This window comes from Aricia agestis, chromosome Z (assembly GCF_905147365.1).
Source record: "Aricia agestis chromosome Z, ilAriAges1.1, whole genome shotgun sequence".
Lineage (NCBI taxonomy): Eukaryota > Metazoa > Arthropoda > Insecta > Lepidoptera > Lycaenidae > Aricia > Aricia agestis.
Window position 1 is genome coordinate 16,362,217 of NC_056428.1, and position 17,814 is coordinate 16,380,030.

Consider the following 17,814-nt stretch of genomic DNA (forward strand, 5'->3'; position numbering starts at 1 on the left):
TAATATAAATTGACTTTAATACAGTTTTAGCAGTTCCCACTACAGATAAAAGCATAAACTTATAATATACTGTCGTAGATAAAAGGTTGAAACCATCTGGCAACACTGATTTAGTCATTCAGGAGCCACATTTTTTTCCGATTTAGGATCCTAGCTAGGATCCTAGCTTTCTAAATGTTATTCCACTTGACTAAACTTTTTAGGATCCTTGCTAGGACTTCCTAAATAGGACAAGTGGAATAAGCGCTAGTTGATGTTCTTCTCCGTGAGTAATTTGTATTCTGTGATTTAATATATTCTGTGGTCATACATGCATGATGCAAAATACGTACCTAACTAAGAACTTGTAACTTAAAAAACACAATTATTGTAATTGAATTTACTAAAGTAAAAAATTTAATACATAGCAAAAAAGTTACATAAAATAAAATATAATATACTAACCACATACTAACTACTTGAAATTGAAATGGCAATGACATTTTGACAGCTGTCTAATTTGGTATTTTGCAAATCGCAAATCGCATGTTCAGAAAAATGCGAACGGCGATTGCGTCGTGTAATGTGTTGAGAAGTTATTTGCCTGTAATTTTAATAGTTTTTGAATTAACTGTAGATTTAAAATGCGTTGGTGTTAATCAGTAGAGCCTGTTGAGTATTTTTAGTTTTTGGCTTTGGACGGACAATAAAATAAAGTGTGTGACATTGAATCGTGTTTTTACTGTTGCGGGTTCACGTCGTCGAGACTTCTTTTCCCTGCAAGCCTCGCTGGACATTTAAAAGGTAACGGTTTTACTTATCCTTAAACCATTGAAACTTGACAAAAACTTTAGGTCATACACTGAATACGTAACTGTTTATCACTGTTTAATTACGGAACAACTGTTCTTATCTCCATTGCCGCCAAACATAAACATCAGAATTCCTTTGACCACATTGTTAGCTTTTTACTGTTAACTATCCTTAATTTATACCTGTGACCACATATGTCTTTATCGCTGTTACAATTTACATTGTTATAATTACTTCTTTTTATAATTTAAAAAGTAAATAATAAGATTTGGCCCATGGCAAAATGTATAGCTTCACAGATATATACAAATTTCTGCACTAAGTTGCAGGCAAACAAGATGACTATATTTTCTACAATAACCTTAAAATTTCTCATTCAACCTTCAACAATGAGAAAACATTAACCATTTAAGTCACACTGAACAATTAAAGCTGTAAATCTTTGGTTGAACATTATTTGCAGTATGTTATAAGTACATACATAATGTCAGATCATAAATAATGAAAAAAATATATTCTTATTTTTTGTTCACTCTATCATCACTAAATTTTACCATTTCTTATAGTCTTGATAATTACTGTTAGTGCCACAGCATTTACTAAATCTCATATTATGAGGAGTGTAAGATCTTAAAAACAGAGTAGTGTTTGAGTAAGAGAGAGAATAGTTACATTGTTATTTTGACCAATACACAATCATAATCAACCTGATTTAAGATGAATGTCAAATATAACTCCAAACTACCTTTGAATAAGGAACATCTATTTTTAGCTCCCATTCAAGACATCCTTGGACCTTGATTTTAAAATTATTCAATTTATTCACAAACATTTTGTCTGGACCATTTTGGAATAAACCAGATAACTGATAGCGATGTGATACAATGTAATCAATTAAAAGCATCTTTACTTCGAATCTTGTAACAAGTGGAAAGATTTGCGTGTTTGTTTTAAACATCTCAAAGTTATTAAATCGTCTTTAAAATAATTTACAAAATATACTTTAGTACTATCAATGATAATAATACAGTTTATTATGTTTGTCTGCTTATATATATTTTTTTGTATTTTCAAGATTTTTTCGTTATTGTATAGGGTATAATCCAAATTTGGTACCATGTTCATAAAAGAGGCGACTTGATGAGGGGATCCAAAAGTAATTGAGGGAATTCCTCAAAATTTATACTAAAAATCCCATTTATCTGGATGATATTGTGATTTCAATTTAGTATTTCAATTATAATATAGTGAATTTCTATATAATATTAGGTTGGGGTAAAAGTTTCTTCGCATTTTATATAAAAATTCAGAAGGTGTTTTTATAAAGTTTATTTAAAATTAACTAAAGTATATAGACCATGCCATTTTGTTTGATAACTTTTTGCCATCTTGTTGGTAGGGACATGATCCCATTGCTATAAAAATTTTGGGGCTTCTAAAGAAAAAACTGCGACAAGTGGTTTTGGCAGTCCTATTGAGATGTCAACCTGACACTGCCTAAGGAATTCTGCAGCGACTGAAACAGGTGGAAATCTGAAGGTGCAAGGTCAGGAGTATGCGATGCATGCATTAATACCTCCCAGCCAAACTCCCGTAATTTTTGCTGAGTGGCTAAAGATGTGTGAGGTCTAGCGTTATCATGGTGAAAAACCACACCCCTTCTGTTGATTAATTCCGGCCGCTTCCTCTCAACTTCTTGCTTTAATCTCATCAGTTGTTTGCAGTACAATTCTCATTATAATATTAAGTTTTTCTTGGAAATTGATAGTACTATCTCCTGTTTATCTTTACTTTTATTAATATTTTTTTATATCTATGGCTTATCTGGTATTGATGTATAATAATATGTCAAGGTAAAAACAATATTTCGTATTGTTTACAATACAACTTTAGTGACTAAATATATTAGGAAATAGGAAATGAAACTCAAACTAATTTTTTTCTATTTATTCAGTATATAAAGTAATTCAAGTAAATGTAAAAAAATGTGAATGAATGTCGCATCAACAATGATGCCTTCCACTTTCTAAGTAGTCCTATATTTTTCTTTCATAATAACAAGTCTGCAACCAACCAATGTAAATGATTCTCAAATCTACGTACAAATAGGCACTTTCAGGTGATTCGAAGACTTTAACTAGCCAAGTAGTCCATAATACAAGCTTAGCGCATTGTGCAGGCGGGTTTGCTTTTTAAAAATAAATACAATTGGAACTTTTGGGTTTAGCCATTAACACAATATGTAAATAAAATATTAAGCTATTTTTAGGATACGGACATAATGTTGCAAAATACTTACTTAAATACATATGTCAAAAAATTCACCTAACAAACTTGTATACTCCACTCGGGCTAACTTGTCGCTAGCGGTCATTGCCTTCCTGTCAAAAACTTGTCATTTTCCATATAAAACCACGATTGACAATATCTGACACTTCATTGTCAATCGTGGTTTATATTGAAAATGGCAAGTTTTTGACAGGGAGTCAATGACCGCTAGCGACAAGTTAGCCCGAGTGGAGTATAGTACTATTTAATTTATTGGAAAAGCTACCTACTGCCACACTTGGAGAATACATTTAATGCTGAATTAACTTTAATTTAATGAACAGTGTATCCAGATTGTGCTTAAGTGCTACTGTAATTGAATGATGATTTTGCTTCATTTAGGGCCTGTTTCACCACTTCTGATAAGTGAGAATAGGCTGTCCACCAATTCACTTGACAGATCAAGTGTGGATAATTTGTCAAAAAAGTTGTGAATAGCCTATTCGGCACTTTATCAGAAAGTGGTGAAACAGGCCCTTAGGCCTTAACCTGTCAATCCCCAAGCGGAAGCCAGCTGCCAGATAACAATTATTGAAAATCTATTGTGTCTGCGATACCCGCGATGGATAGATTAATAATTAAAAGTTATAACCGTTAAATAAATAATTAATATTTGCGTCTGAGTGCGGCAGTTAGTCCTAGTTACGACTTACGTATTAATACCGTAATTAGAAGTAATCTTTAATACGTATGTTTTTCTGTGCGTGCATATAACGATCTCGTCTCGTACTCGTCGTCTCGGCGATCGAGATGGCCGCCAGTGCGTGAACTGACCACTGATTGTTTCCGTTACGTTTCTAAAGATTTCCATTGTTCTCGCGTTTAGGAACAGTTAATAAGTATAAGACATATATCTATATATTAATACGTGAGCCAAAAACTTTGTATCCTTTTTGACGAAAAATGGGGAAACGTAGGTGAATGAAATTATGCACAGTTATTGTTTATATGGTGAAGGAGTGCATCGAGCTAATATTATTTTGAAATTATGCTTTTATCATACATTTTTTTTTAAAGTGTGTGTGTGATGTTTTATCACACACACTACAACACACACACTAGGAAAATGACAGATTTTGAGTGACAAGCCTATACATACGAATTCTTCTCTTTCTCTTTTATTTATTGTTGAAGTCTGTTGACAACATTGACAACAAGGTGACAAATTGAAAATGGATAACAGTTTTTTATATTGAATCTTAGATACTCTAACGGCCGTTCCCAATATTTGATCTATCTCTGGTTTTGCCCTACTAGAGATAGGAATAGCTCACATTAGACATTTTATGTCAATTGTGAGCTATTCCTATCTCTAGTAGGGCAAAACCAGAGATATATCAAATATTGGGAACGGCCGTAAGACAATGCTTACACGGCCAGTCTGAGATCAGCTGAGTCCCAGAGACAAGAGTTGAAAAAAATATGATAAAGTCAATATTTTTTTACAAAATATAGGTAGTCGTCCTGATGTCGTTGAAATTTAGGTCGAATTTCGACCATTGGGCGAGCTCTAGTTTAAAGAAATAAGGAACAAATAATTTTATAAAAATTGGTCCAGCCATGGCATGATACAATTCCAAGGATTTATCAAACATCGACATTCAGACACGTAAAACTTGTAACATTCTTTTGGGGTTAAAATAGAACATGACGTTATCTCTCTCAACTTTTAACATGAAAAGAGTAGCTGCCAAGGCTGAAGAAGATAGCACCGTCACAGTAATAGGGTAAATATTGTAATACTGTGGAACCGTCATGCCCCTTTTTGACCGACTTCCAAAAAGGAGGAGGTAATACGTTCGGCTGTATGTATCTTTTTTTGATACATACAGAATTTGAATGAAAAACACTAGTGAGTAGATAAACCAGTAACCACTGTCAAAAACTTAAAAACCGCGAACCAGAGAATCTTCTAAGGAAAGAAGGGGGTTGGGAATTGGGATAGGTTTTACAAAGGTTTGTCATCCCTCCCTTGCTCACCTAAAATTACGTTTACCCATATTAATATTGTAAATGCGAAAGTGTTTTCGTCGGTCTGTCTGTTTCACGCCTCTTAAGCGGTTTGGGCGTGACCTCTTTACGCCCAAACAGCTAAACCGATTTTGCTGTTTGGTGTGGAGATATTGTTAGTCCCGGGAAAGGACATAGCATACTTCTTATCCCGGAAAAATGTACGGTTCCCGACCGTTAATCTTGTTTTGGCGCAACGGAGTTGAGTTACGGGTTTCATCTAGTTTTTACATAAGTACTATTAATAAGTCGTTTTTTTTAAATACTATGTAACATAAAGCTGTAGACTCCTTGGAATTGGAAAAGTTTCAAAGTCGTAGATATTGTTTTAACATAATGTGCAATACCAGTTTGCCTTCATGTGCGTTTTGTAGTGTTTGCAATTAAAACTGTTGTGTAAAGTAATTGTTACACTTTTAAGTATCGTTTCTGCTTTCTATAATAAAATGATAGAAAAGAAGTTACATAACATTTTGTGTCTTATTGGCATTGTCGATAGTAGAGTAGTAAAACTGAAATTAGAGTCTTGCCCGCGGAACCGTGCATATTGTCGGTATCAAATAATTGACGTTTCAGCTGTATGTTATATAATATTATGGTACATTAGAATAATAATTGTATTCTTGTAAGGATTGTTTCAAAGTTTTTCAACCCCAACAAAAACGTGACGTTGACGTGTGGGTGTCTGGTAGAGTTTTGGATCGGGGGTTGTTCTCTTTCTTTATTCAGCATGATATATTTTATTATTTTTGAATCCAAACTATTAGGTTTGGGGCCAAAATCTCGTGCCCGCAAAAATACGACACATTTTAAATACTTTGTAAATGGTTACGAGGTTGATAATCTCCTTTCCATTTACGAATACTTGATTCGATTGTTTAAGTTTATTCAGAGCCCTTTGCACATTTAATGTAGACATCAGACGACCTTTTACCCTTGCTGTCAGGTACAGACCCTTCTGTAGACATGAAAGGGAAAAACTCAGGTCACCCCTTTGTTTGTTACGCGTATATTTAACATCAGTAGGTACCTACAGTATACACTTATCATCAATTACTTTTTCCAGCAAGGCAACTTTTGATTTCATTATTTTTATTAAGTAAGTATAAGTATAAAGTACGTTAAATAAGAAATGAAAAGTATACATTGCTTTTCATTTTTTAAAAAAATAAAAAGTCCTAAGTGCAAATATCTTTAATGATAAGTACCTCTAAAACTCAAATGTGACTAGCTTTTTAGGCCTTAGACTCTAGGCTTAGAACATAAAGAGACAGCTGAAAAATATAACCCTCCTCGCGCAGACGGGCTGAAATCATATTCTTGCTAACAGGGTTAATAAAATGCTAATATTGACAATTGTACTGATGAAAATACTGACGCTCTCGAAGGCCTTAGCAACATAATTTTGAGGACAAACATATTATAATCTGTTATATTATGTTAATGATATCCTCAAGCTCAACTGGTTATTAATTGCCAAAAACAATGCTTGAGTCACATCGGCACAGCGCCTTATATGTCAACGGCCGTGGCATATCGACACACGAAAGTGGTCACGAAATATGCAGCCTTTATTTTAAAGTTAATTTTTAAATGCGAAGACGTAAAATATGAGTGTTTTAAGTAGATTTTAACAACGACTAACGAGTCTGATTGAACACTAAAACTCTGTCGATTGACGTTTGATTGTTATAATTATTAATGTATGAAAATACCATTTTTATTTTACTAGAGATCGCCCAATGGTCGAAATTCGAACTTACTTGCAACGACATTAGGACTACTACCTATATTTTGTAAAAAATATTGACTTCATCATAGTTTTTTTCAATTCTTGTCTCTGGGACTCAGCTGATCTCAGACTGGCTGTTTAAGCATTGTCTAATAGTATCTAAAATTAAATAAAAAAAAACAATAATCCATTTTCAATAATTTGTAATCTTGTTGTCAACAGACTTCAACCATAAATAAAAGAGTATAATTCGTATGTATAGGCTTGTCACTCAAAAATCTGTCATTTTTCCTAGTAGTAGTGTCGTAGAGTGTGTAACGTTTTATTTGTTAAAAATATATATGATAAAAGCGTCATTTTAAAATAATATTAGCTCGATGCACTCCTTCACCATATAAACTATAACTGTGCGAAATTTCATGCACCTACGTTTCCCCATTTTTCGTAAAAAGGGTTACAAAGTTTTTCTCTCACGTATTAATATAAGAAACTAGATCGAACAAGGAACGAAGCTGCATTAAAATAGTAGAATTGAGATCAAACTAGTACCTACAAGTTATAGTCTAAGCGATAAGTTGAGAATGGCGAAATATAGAGATAAGGGTCATAAAAATACGTGCGATAGCTCATTAGATTCGGGAAGACGTCTAGAAAAATGTATCGGAAGCGTGTATTAGCACACAAAAAATTGCAAAAGTTATAAGCAAATTAGATTGCAAAAAAAAGGTATTATGTTTTTTGTTAAAAACTCCGAAACTATTAACATTTAAGAAATTAAAAAAAAAGATTCTTAAAGAAGAGGAAATTTCCATAAAAAAATCCCAACTCCCGGAATTCTATCTCTATTATTTATAATTTTAATTTTACGCTGAAAGTAAGCCTCCGCCATTTGCTAATAAAAAAATTATAAACCAATGGACTATTTCGATGCTTTTAAAGATTTTTTTTTCTTACCTTTATTCTCTTGAAAATATTATGATTTTTAGAAACAAAAATTTTTCTTAATAACAATTTATTATTGTTTATAATCGTTTTTTAAATATTTCTATTGTTTAAATTATTATTTTAGAAAAAAATTTCCTCTTAAAAATCATGATTGATTATCCTCAATATGGTTACAAAAACAAATATTTTTTTATCAACAATTTCATTGTAACAACGATGTACAACAAAATGCAGAAAAAAATATTTTTTCGATTTTTTATTATATAAAAAAAAAAATTCTGCACTTTGTTGTACATCGTTGTTTTTGTATTTTTTAAGAGTTTCAGAAAGAGAATATAAAAAAGTTCATAATTTTTTTATTACAAATTTTTAAGTTAATAAACAATGAAATTGTTGATAAAAAAAAAATTTGTTTTTATAACCGGAATGGCAGCGGCGAGGCGAGCACTTTCAGCGCTGCCAATCCGGTGTAGCGCGGCCCTAAGAGGGGTACCACTTACCAGGGTTTTAAAAAGTTTTTAAATTTGACTCCAATTTTGTTGACATCACGCATTATAAACTAAAGTCCACGCGGACGAAGTTGCGGGCAACAGCTAGTAACTAATAAGTATGATTAGTTCTATGTTACAATAAAGTAAAAAATAAAACGCCATCTGTTGAATCGTATTAGAACTAAAATGTTCATTGCATCGATATACTTCTGGATTTTTTATAATATTATACATAAAATATATTTAAGTAAAAAATAAAACGCTATCTGTTTTCATATATTAGAATTAAAATGTTGATTGCATTGATACATTTTCGGGATGGAATATAGGCCAACACGGTACACTTGAACTCCTTTATTTTAGAGCGCCTTCTGTTGTCAACTTGTCACATATTATATTAGAAATGCAGTAGGAGTTCTATAAGATAAGATAGATTGATTATTATTATACCAAGTGATAATATTATTAAACATAATGTTCTAACGTATTAAAAACTATAAACATAAACATAATAACTAATAAGTATTATTAGTTCTATGTTACAATGAAGTAAAAAATAAAACGCCATCTGTTGAATCGTATTAGAACTAAAATGTTCATTGCATCGATATATTTCTGGATTTTTTATAATATTATACATAAAATATATTTAAGATTTTTGAAATTTTATTTTAATACACATCCAAGACCCAGGAACATTGAAAACTTTTTGTGCCGCCTGCGGGACTCGAACCCAGGACCCCCAGGATGAGCGCTGGCCACGCGCAATGCGAATTTATTTTCATCGATATTTTCATGGAAATAAGATATTTTCCCACATCAAAATGTAGCCTATGTCCTTTCTCAGACTCTAGAGTAACTGTGTACAAAATTTCATTGCAATCGGTTCAGTAGTTTTGGCGTGAAAGCGAGACAGACAGACAGAGATACTTTCGCATTTATAATATTAGTATGGATTGAGGACAATCAATCATGATTTTTAAGAGGAAATTTTTTTCTAAAATAATAATTTAAACAATAGAAATATTTAAAAAACGATTATAAACAATAATAAATTGTTATTAAGAAAAATTTTTGTTTCTAAAAATCATAATATTTTCAAGAGAATAAAGGTAAGAAAAAATTTTTTTTAAAAGCATCGAAATAGTCCATTGGTTTATAAATTTTTTATCAGCAAATGGCGGAAAATAAATTTTTTTTTTAGTTTATACATGTCCTTCATTGATGTCAAATCAATTACGTGGTAATAAATGAAACAACTTTTTTTTTTGACAATATTACGTGGATTTCTTGTTTTTTGTTCAAGTTAAAAAATGATTATAAACAAAGTATTAATTTTTTTTTTAACTTTTATGGCGTGATCTTGTTAAGTATGTTTATATCAAGGGCTCCACGAAGTGAAAAATTTTACGGAAATTATTTAAACGTTTTCTTTAAAATACAGTGAGGACGGAAGTTCGAAAAAATTTCGTTAGTTAACATTTGTCTAATTTGTTGAAAAATTAACTTTAAGTTAAATTCCCAACGGAAACAAATTCTTTTAAGTGTTCGGAATACACCATAAGTTTTTGAAAATTTTAAATTAATATTTAATACCTTTAAAAAAATAATCAGTGTGACGTGCTCGGTTTTGAAGCCACGCGCGCTACCTAAAAATGCCGCGCGGAGGCTTACTTTCAGCGTTAAATTAAAATTATAAATAATAGAGATAGAATTCCGGGAGTTGGGATTTTTTTATGGAAATTTCCTCTTCTTTAAGAATCTTTTTTTTTAAATTACTTAAATGTTAATAGTTTCGGAGTATTTAACAAAAAACATAATACCTTTTTTTTTGCAACCTAATTTGCTTATAACTTTTGCAATTTTTTGTGTGCTAATACACGCTTCCGATACATTTTTCTAGACGTCTTCCCGAATCTAATGAGCTATCGCACGTATTTTTATGACCCTTATCTCTATATTTCGCCATTCTCAACTTATCGCTTAGACTATTACAAGTAAACGACTGGGGAATAACTTAAAGTGAATTTCTAGATTAGATTTGATCTCGGAGTCTAGACTGGATTTTACTTCAGAAATCGCATTACCAACTTGCTAACGACACGAGTTTATATCTTAAAGGTGTGTACAGATATGGCGATGAAATAAAAAATATTGTAATACCTAATTACGACTCAATTTCACAATTAAACTTTTTTGAGAACCTCAAATGAGGGGAGATTATTTTACGACAGTTATTTTCTAGGTCTCTATGGTCCGGCGGAGTCGTGGTGTAGGCTCACGCGGCCCGCCCAAGGCGCATAGTGGAGTACCGCCGAGTTTTTAGTGGGTAGGAGCTGCGTCCACCACTATCTTCGGACGTATCAGAGATCCACATACGTGCGGATAGGACCCCCAGCCCCGCATGATGCTCAAAAGCATTTTTTGGCGCAAAAAGGTCTCTATGGTGTAGCGCAAAGAGTGCGGGTGGGCGCACGAAGATATAGCGTATCTTTGGCCCAGCTTTTGTCATGTTATTGATAGATTTTGTGATACGCGCATCTTGCGTCAGTCCAAATGCCAAGCAGTCTCAAAGCTGTGCGGGGCCTGTGTCCTGTATAATTTACGCTACCCTTATAAACATTGCAGCTAGTTCAACCTCGAGCTTTAAAACGTTTTTTAGCGGGGAAAATACACTTTTATCTGAGACGCTTATTGCAGACTCGCCTTAGTAGTTAGTACACTGTACAGTCGGGGCTTAAATGGATAGGGAGGTATGTGCTTTATTTAATTGATGTAAAGCCTCTGTGCTGTGCCACGTGTTCTGTCAAAGGATTTGCCGGCTAAAACTAAATGTTATCATTTAGTTTTAGCCGGCAAATCCTTCTCCGGCAAGTTCTCAATCCAGGATAAAGAGCAGATTTAGCAAAATGTTTTAAATCAGACGAGACGGCTTCGAGTTTTTTTTACTGTGTGCCTACTATGATTACAAAAAGAAACTTTAAGAAAGATTTTATGATCCATACTTCCATACTATAATATAAATGCGAAAGTATGTCTGTCTGTACCTCTTCACGCCCAAGCCGCTGAAGCAATTTTGCTGAAATATGGTATGGAGATACTTTGAGTCCCAGGAGAGGACATAGGATAGTTTTTATTATTATATAATTACTTACATGATATTAAACCCCGGGTAACTCTACCTACTTCTCTGCCCAAGTCCTTGTGAAGTAGTCCACTGTTTCGCCCTGCCTCCGCCTTGTTCTGACGTTCGAAAGTAACGTCCTAAATACATCGCCCGATAGGCTCGACCATTGATGTACTGTATTCACCAAGGTCGCACATGCACATAAAATATAATCCGATTACACTGTTCATGATTGGGTTTTTGAAGTAGTTCTAATTTAGTGATTCAACAACGAAAGTAAAAGAAATATCAATTTTTTTATCATATCATCCACCAATCACCAATCATGCATCCCATTAGATACCACTTCTAGGTATGTTTGAAATATTTTCTTCTGTAGAAATGTAAAGCAACGCCATTCAAACTGAACGAGCTGAAAATCAGACATTTTCAGTCAGTAAAAGTATCTTTGCCGTGTCTCATATCAATAATTAGTCGGATTTGACTGTCTGTTCATAGTTATTTCACTTTTCAATGAACTCGAAATTATTTTTCTGTCTTTTACTAAAGGTCCTACCTCTGCCTACCGAATCTAACAAGAAAGTCCATTAATTCTTCAAGCCCCATAAGAGCACCGGTGATCGCGACAACAATAGAATACAATAGTATTTCCTGGAAACTGTGATCGTATTAAAGTATTAAAGTGCATAAAATATTAGAAGCGTAGAGGTTACTGCACTTTGACATTACTTGGCGATAAACGACACACTTTTCACGCGGCAACTGTGATCTGGTACGTCGATGGCCCAGGTCATATTGGCCGCAACGGAAACCGGAGACGTTGGCACACGGTTGTGTTACACAAACATTTGGTAACACCTACATACTACATACAAGTCACACAGTAACACAATACAGCACAGTAATTAGTAATTACAACGTGTTTTTATTGGGCTATACTTCATTAATTACTGTAAAGTTAGTTGGGTGTAGTCTTACATTAACGACGTTAAAAGTTAACTGCTTTGATGCGCCTGGTGCTGAGGTTTCTTGGCTTAGGACTTAGGAGCGCTAGTGCTCTTAGTGCTCTTGATTGGTTAACTGTTTGACGTTAGCCAACCAGAAGGCCTATAAACAAGCGTTAGAGGAGGAGGGTGGGGGCACTGGGCGACCGCCCAGGGCGTCGTGTCGGATAAAAAGGGGCGCCAATTTTTTCGGCAACACTCAGCATCCTGGGCGCCGAAGAATTCTCGCCCAGGGCGCTGGTAGTGCTCAAACCGGCATTACCTATTAAAATTGATAAACTCCTTGAAAAACAACTTGAACCTTTTCACAGAGTCACGTTGAACAGAATATGTAACAGGTGTAACAAAACTAAGTGATGATACTCTAGGATTTGTAAGTGTCCCTTATACTGAGTTCACTGTAAAAATAGTGCTCCCGAGCGTCAGGAATTTTCCCATACAAAAGTAAAAAAAGGGTTACTCTTTCAGCGCTGATACTTTTACAGTGACCTCAATACAGGGGACTGAAATCTAAATACACACCCTAAAGTATTATCACTTACTTTTGTTACACCCTGTAGAGTCTTGATTCTAACTAAAATGACTCGTTATAGATAATTAATATCAAAATTCTAAAACATCTTCACATTTGAGAGTAAAGAAGAGATGATTCATGAATCATCTCTTCTTTTGACGGGATCGGGTGATCCTGGTGAAATAAAGCAATTAGTCAAATCTGTGGCTATCGCTCTTTAGTTATTTTGGGTATTTATTTTGCGTCAATGAATTATAATCTTATCTATTTCCAGCATAATATAATATGCACTTGTCTCCACTCTCCATAATCTAATAAAATTATCATTATTTATCTGCTAATTGTATTGTTTACATTATTTCCATGAATATAATACATATAGAGACTGAAAAATTAACAAATTGTGTTTGAAATAATCGGCCAAGTGCGAGTCGGACTCGCGCACGAAGGGTTCCATACCATTATATAGCAAAATTAGGCCAAAAATAGTGTTTTTTGTATGGAGGATAAAATAAAATAAAAAATTAAGGAGGGGCTTAATTTTTTTATTTTATTTTAATATTATTATTAAATATTAAAGTACATAGTTAGTGGAATCAGGCGTTACTTTGCGGAAATCCATAGTTTAAATTTAGTTTGTTATGATTTTTAGCAATATTCCGCGAAAACAACTTCCACCTTTAAGTAAATGAGTGAGTGTACGCATAGGCATGCGTACAGCACCTCCCTCCTCCCACACTGCCTATGCGTACACTCGCATCCAAGAACTTGCAAACACCACCACCACACAAGCAATAATGTTGGCAAATCCGTGCAAGGCCCCTCACCACCATGCAGGTTGAAAACCTCGACTCGCGTTTCGCCCGAACACCGGAGCATCCTCAGGAAATTATCCTCAGGAATATTAAAGTACACTAAAACTAAGGACTTTGGGAAAAATTCAAGTACCTAACTGTTGCCATTATTGATATAGAGCAAAAAAAATCAAGTTTGTTGTGTAGGAGCTCCCCTTAAATATTAATTTTATTTTGTTTTAAGTATTTGTTGTTATAGCGGCAACAGTCCAACAGATATACATAATCTGTGAAAATTTCAACTATCACGGCTAAGAAGACTTCATAAGTTATTGAGTAATAGCCGGTACTAAAAAAATGTATTCGGCGAAGTATAAAGCAACGTTTCGTTCAAATTCCTTTGAAAGTTACTGAGATGATGTTGTTAGTAGTGTAAAACACGTTATAAAATATGTACTTTCATTGACCATACAAAAATTAAAAAAAACTAGCGGTACTACGAAACCCCTGTATTGCTCGTGGCCCGACACGCACTTGGCCGGTATTATTATTTATTACCTTTTGGGTACGGAACCCTAATGATTTTAGAAAGAAAGTCTTTTGAATCATGGTGTACTATTGAGAATGATTTGATGAACTCCACGAGATAACATAGACGTTCTCTATCTGTCTATGAATTAATTTCTCTGGTGACATACTCGTATTTTACATTTCTTTGTTTTACGTTTATGTTTCTCGCGCAGGAACAGTACATTTTATCGGGATAAAAAATATTCTATCCTTTACCGGGACTCAATGCATGTCCAATGTCCATATCTCAGCAAAATCGATTCAGCGGCTTGGGCGTGAAAAGGTCAAACAGACAAACACACTTTTGCATTTATAATATTTGTATGGATGTTGGATGTTTGTCGTACAAGAATATATAGATCCGCAAAATCATCCTCGATTTCTACCGAACCCAGAACCGGCTTCCGCATGACGTGTGCTACTAGGCCATCGCGGTCAGTACCGCGCGAGCCGCTAACAGGTGCGCTCCTTGCGTCACATGTGTGCCTGGTACATCGTGCTGTGATTGTGTTGTGATTTACACGGATTTTCAAGAATTTGACCGGGTAATTTTGGTATTTTTGACATCATTATTAGAGTTCCGTACCCAAAGGGTAAAAACGGGACTCTATTACTGAGAATTCGATGTCTGTCCGTCTGTCTGTATTTTTCCAGGCTGTAACTCAAGAACCGCTATAGCTAGACTTGTGAAATTTTCACAGAGTATTTCTGGTGTCGCTATAACAACAAATACTTACTAAAAAAACAAAGTTAATATTTAAGGGGGGCTCCTAAACGAAACGTAAAAAATAACGATATTTTTTTGGTCTTTTTGGCTCGTAATCCATAATGGCAACTTATTATATAGAATTATAACGACACTTTTTAGGATTCCGTACCCAAAGGGTAAAAACGGTACCGTATTACTGAGACTTCGTTGTCTGTCCGTTTCTCCGTCTGTATGTCACCAGGCTGTAACTCAAGAACGGTAATAGCTAGAGAGAGTTGAAAATGTAACAGATTGTGTATATCCGTTGCCGCTATAACAACAAATACTAAAAACAAAATAAAATTAATATTTAAGGGGGGCTCCCATACAACAAACGTGATTTTTTTGGCCTTTTCTGCTCTACTGTATTTCAATAATAGCAATAATACCTGCAAACCTGTACTTGAATTTTTACACACACAATCCTTAGTTTTATGTTTAATATTTAATAATAATATTAATATAAAATAAAACAAATTAAGAGGGGCTCCCATACACAAAACACATATTTTGCCCTAATTTTTCTCTATAATGGTACGGAACCCTTCGTGCGCGAGTCCGACTCGCACATGGTCGATTATTGTGTGTTATGCACGGTTTCTGCATGGTTAACAAATTTGTGTGCAAACAAAGTTTAAGTAAGTAGTTTTTGTGCAAATATATTTTAGTAAAATATATACCTACTTAACTTGGCCTTGGCATTATAACATAATTTTTTTTACGGTTAAAATTCCAAGAATTGATCATGATATTTCTATTTACTTACAACTCTTGTTACTTATGGATTTTAAGAAGTGAAATTATAGATTTTATATTTTATCACAGATCCAACATTTTATATTTTATCACAGATCACACATTTTATATTTTATCACAGATCACACATTTTATTTACCTACTCTTAAGTTAACCATAGATTTGTTATCATGTTATTTCCCTCTTTAATTAGAAGAAGAAGACTTAACTTTATTAAATCATGATTAACTTTAACCGACATCTGTGCATGTGCTCATTTTGTAGTTTCGACGCGTTAAAAATTAATTGGTTAAATATTATGCAGACTTAATTAACTTCTTAACGAACACTTAAAAATAAAAACTATTGTTTAGGAAATGTAATTAAGTAGTTGAATTCGAAAGTGGTTTGTAATTAACATCTTGTGGTTTACTGAGTGTTTATTTGATTGTGACAATCTCGCGAACGGTTGAGAAAGTGTTTCTGGTGAAAACATATACTTTTAGAGAATTTTATTTTAAAATAGAATATAATACTACTCTACAAGAAGTTGCTGATGCCTGATTGGTTACCTTTTTACGGTGCTAGTAAATAAAAAAACCCACAGAAACCTAGCATTCGTAATCTTGTTTACAAGTACTTGCTCGCTGATTCGCCCAATTGAAATAATATCTCTGGCATACAAACTTTGAGACCTTAATTAACTCCCAGGTAACTAAAAACAAATTATAATAACACAGTAATTAGTAAATTAGTAAATACGCATTTACTAATTAAAGTAACATGATTTGTTGTGTCTTCGAGATAAATGTTCTTTAAATAAATTATTTACGTTTGATAATGAATGAGAACAATAAAGGTGATTGAATTTGACTAATCAATATAGTCATTGTATATTATATATTCATACTTCATACGAATATAACGGTTAGGTACCGTTTTGGCGGAACATAATTGCATTAGGCTGCAGTAGGGGGCTTCTCGAACTTTAAGGTTTACATAATATTGTTAGAATTCCAAACCAGCTTTAAATTAGAAGTGTGATTTTTGCCACTCTGGTAAAGGCGAGAATGTAAACTATAGCATTTCATAAAGAGACCCACTCCGTGGAGGAAATGCTTTAAAGTTGGCAACCCTGATTTGCGAATAAAACAGTAATGACTAAATGAGTTATTCGGAAGCACTAAAATATTTGGGTTAAGCACCCGAATTTCGTTTTGCAACGGGACAGGCGATGACGTCACTGTGCACTTGGTGCCCTGCATTCATGTCTTTCAGGATGACTAACTTGAACTTTTATTGTTAATTATTATCATTAAGAGTGGGCAGGATTAAGTCCTAATGACCAGTTAATTCCATTTGTAAAACACTGACTGTAGTTTAGAACTTGTTTACGGCAAGTAGCCATAAAACGCACTCAGCACTCTTATGTATTACGCAATTATTTGATTGAGCATTCAATATTTTTTGTTTACTGTTGTAATTATATTGCAAAATGATTTGCGAAATAATGAAGAGGGTCAATGACATTGATACCTATCATGTTGATTCGTCAAGCATTAATAAAAACTCTAACTTGTTAACTAAGCAGTTGATTCTTGACATAAAAACCACATGCAAATCTGTCCATGCAGATTGGAGATAACATGCTATGAAACTTGTTGACTAGTCTGAAACGCACTGTAAAACTTTAGAACGAACTGTCACCAGCAGTGTTTCCGGACCAATAAGACCTGCAAACCTTCAAGAAAAGGGCGTATTCCCTCGTATAGCACCTACCGCTACTTTTTGATATATATTTTTAATGGTCAATTTATTACGTGTTTTACACTACTAACAACATCATCACAGTTACGTGGAAAGGAATTTGAAAGAAAAGTTCCTTATTACTTCGCCGAATACATTTTTTTTAGTTTATCGACTATTATTCAATAACTTATGAAGTCTTCTCAGCCGTGATATTTTTCCATTTAAATTCAGCATATTTCCTAATCCCCTAAATTTTTCCACATTACCAGAAACAA

At 33.8% G+C, this 17,814-nt stretch overlaps 1 protein-coding gene across 5 annotated transcripts in view; it reads left to right on the forward strand.

Moving 5' to 3' along the window:
• Window positions 1–543: 543 nt before the first annotated feature.
• LOC121739025 (supervillin-like) overlaps window positions 544–17,814 on the forward strand; it is a 246,601-nt gene continuing 229,330 nt past the window's right edge. For 3 of the 5 annotated variants that reach the window (XM_042131332.1, XM_042131333.1, XM_042131336.1), the window contains exon 1: window positions 544–783. The gene's annotated coding sequence lies outside the window, so the exon portion shown is untranslated. Of the gene's footprint in view, window positions 784–14,772; window positions 14,853–17,814 lie in introns of those variants that run through there. The other 2 variants (XM_042131339.1, XM_042131334.1) reach the window with 2 other exon arrangements.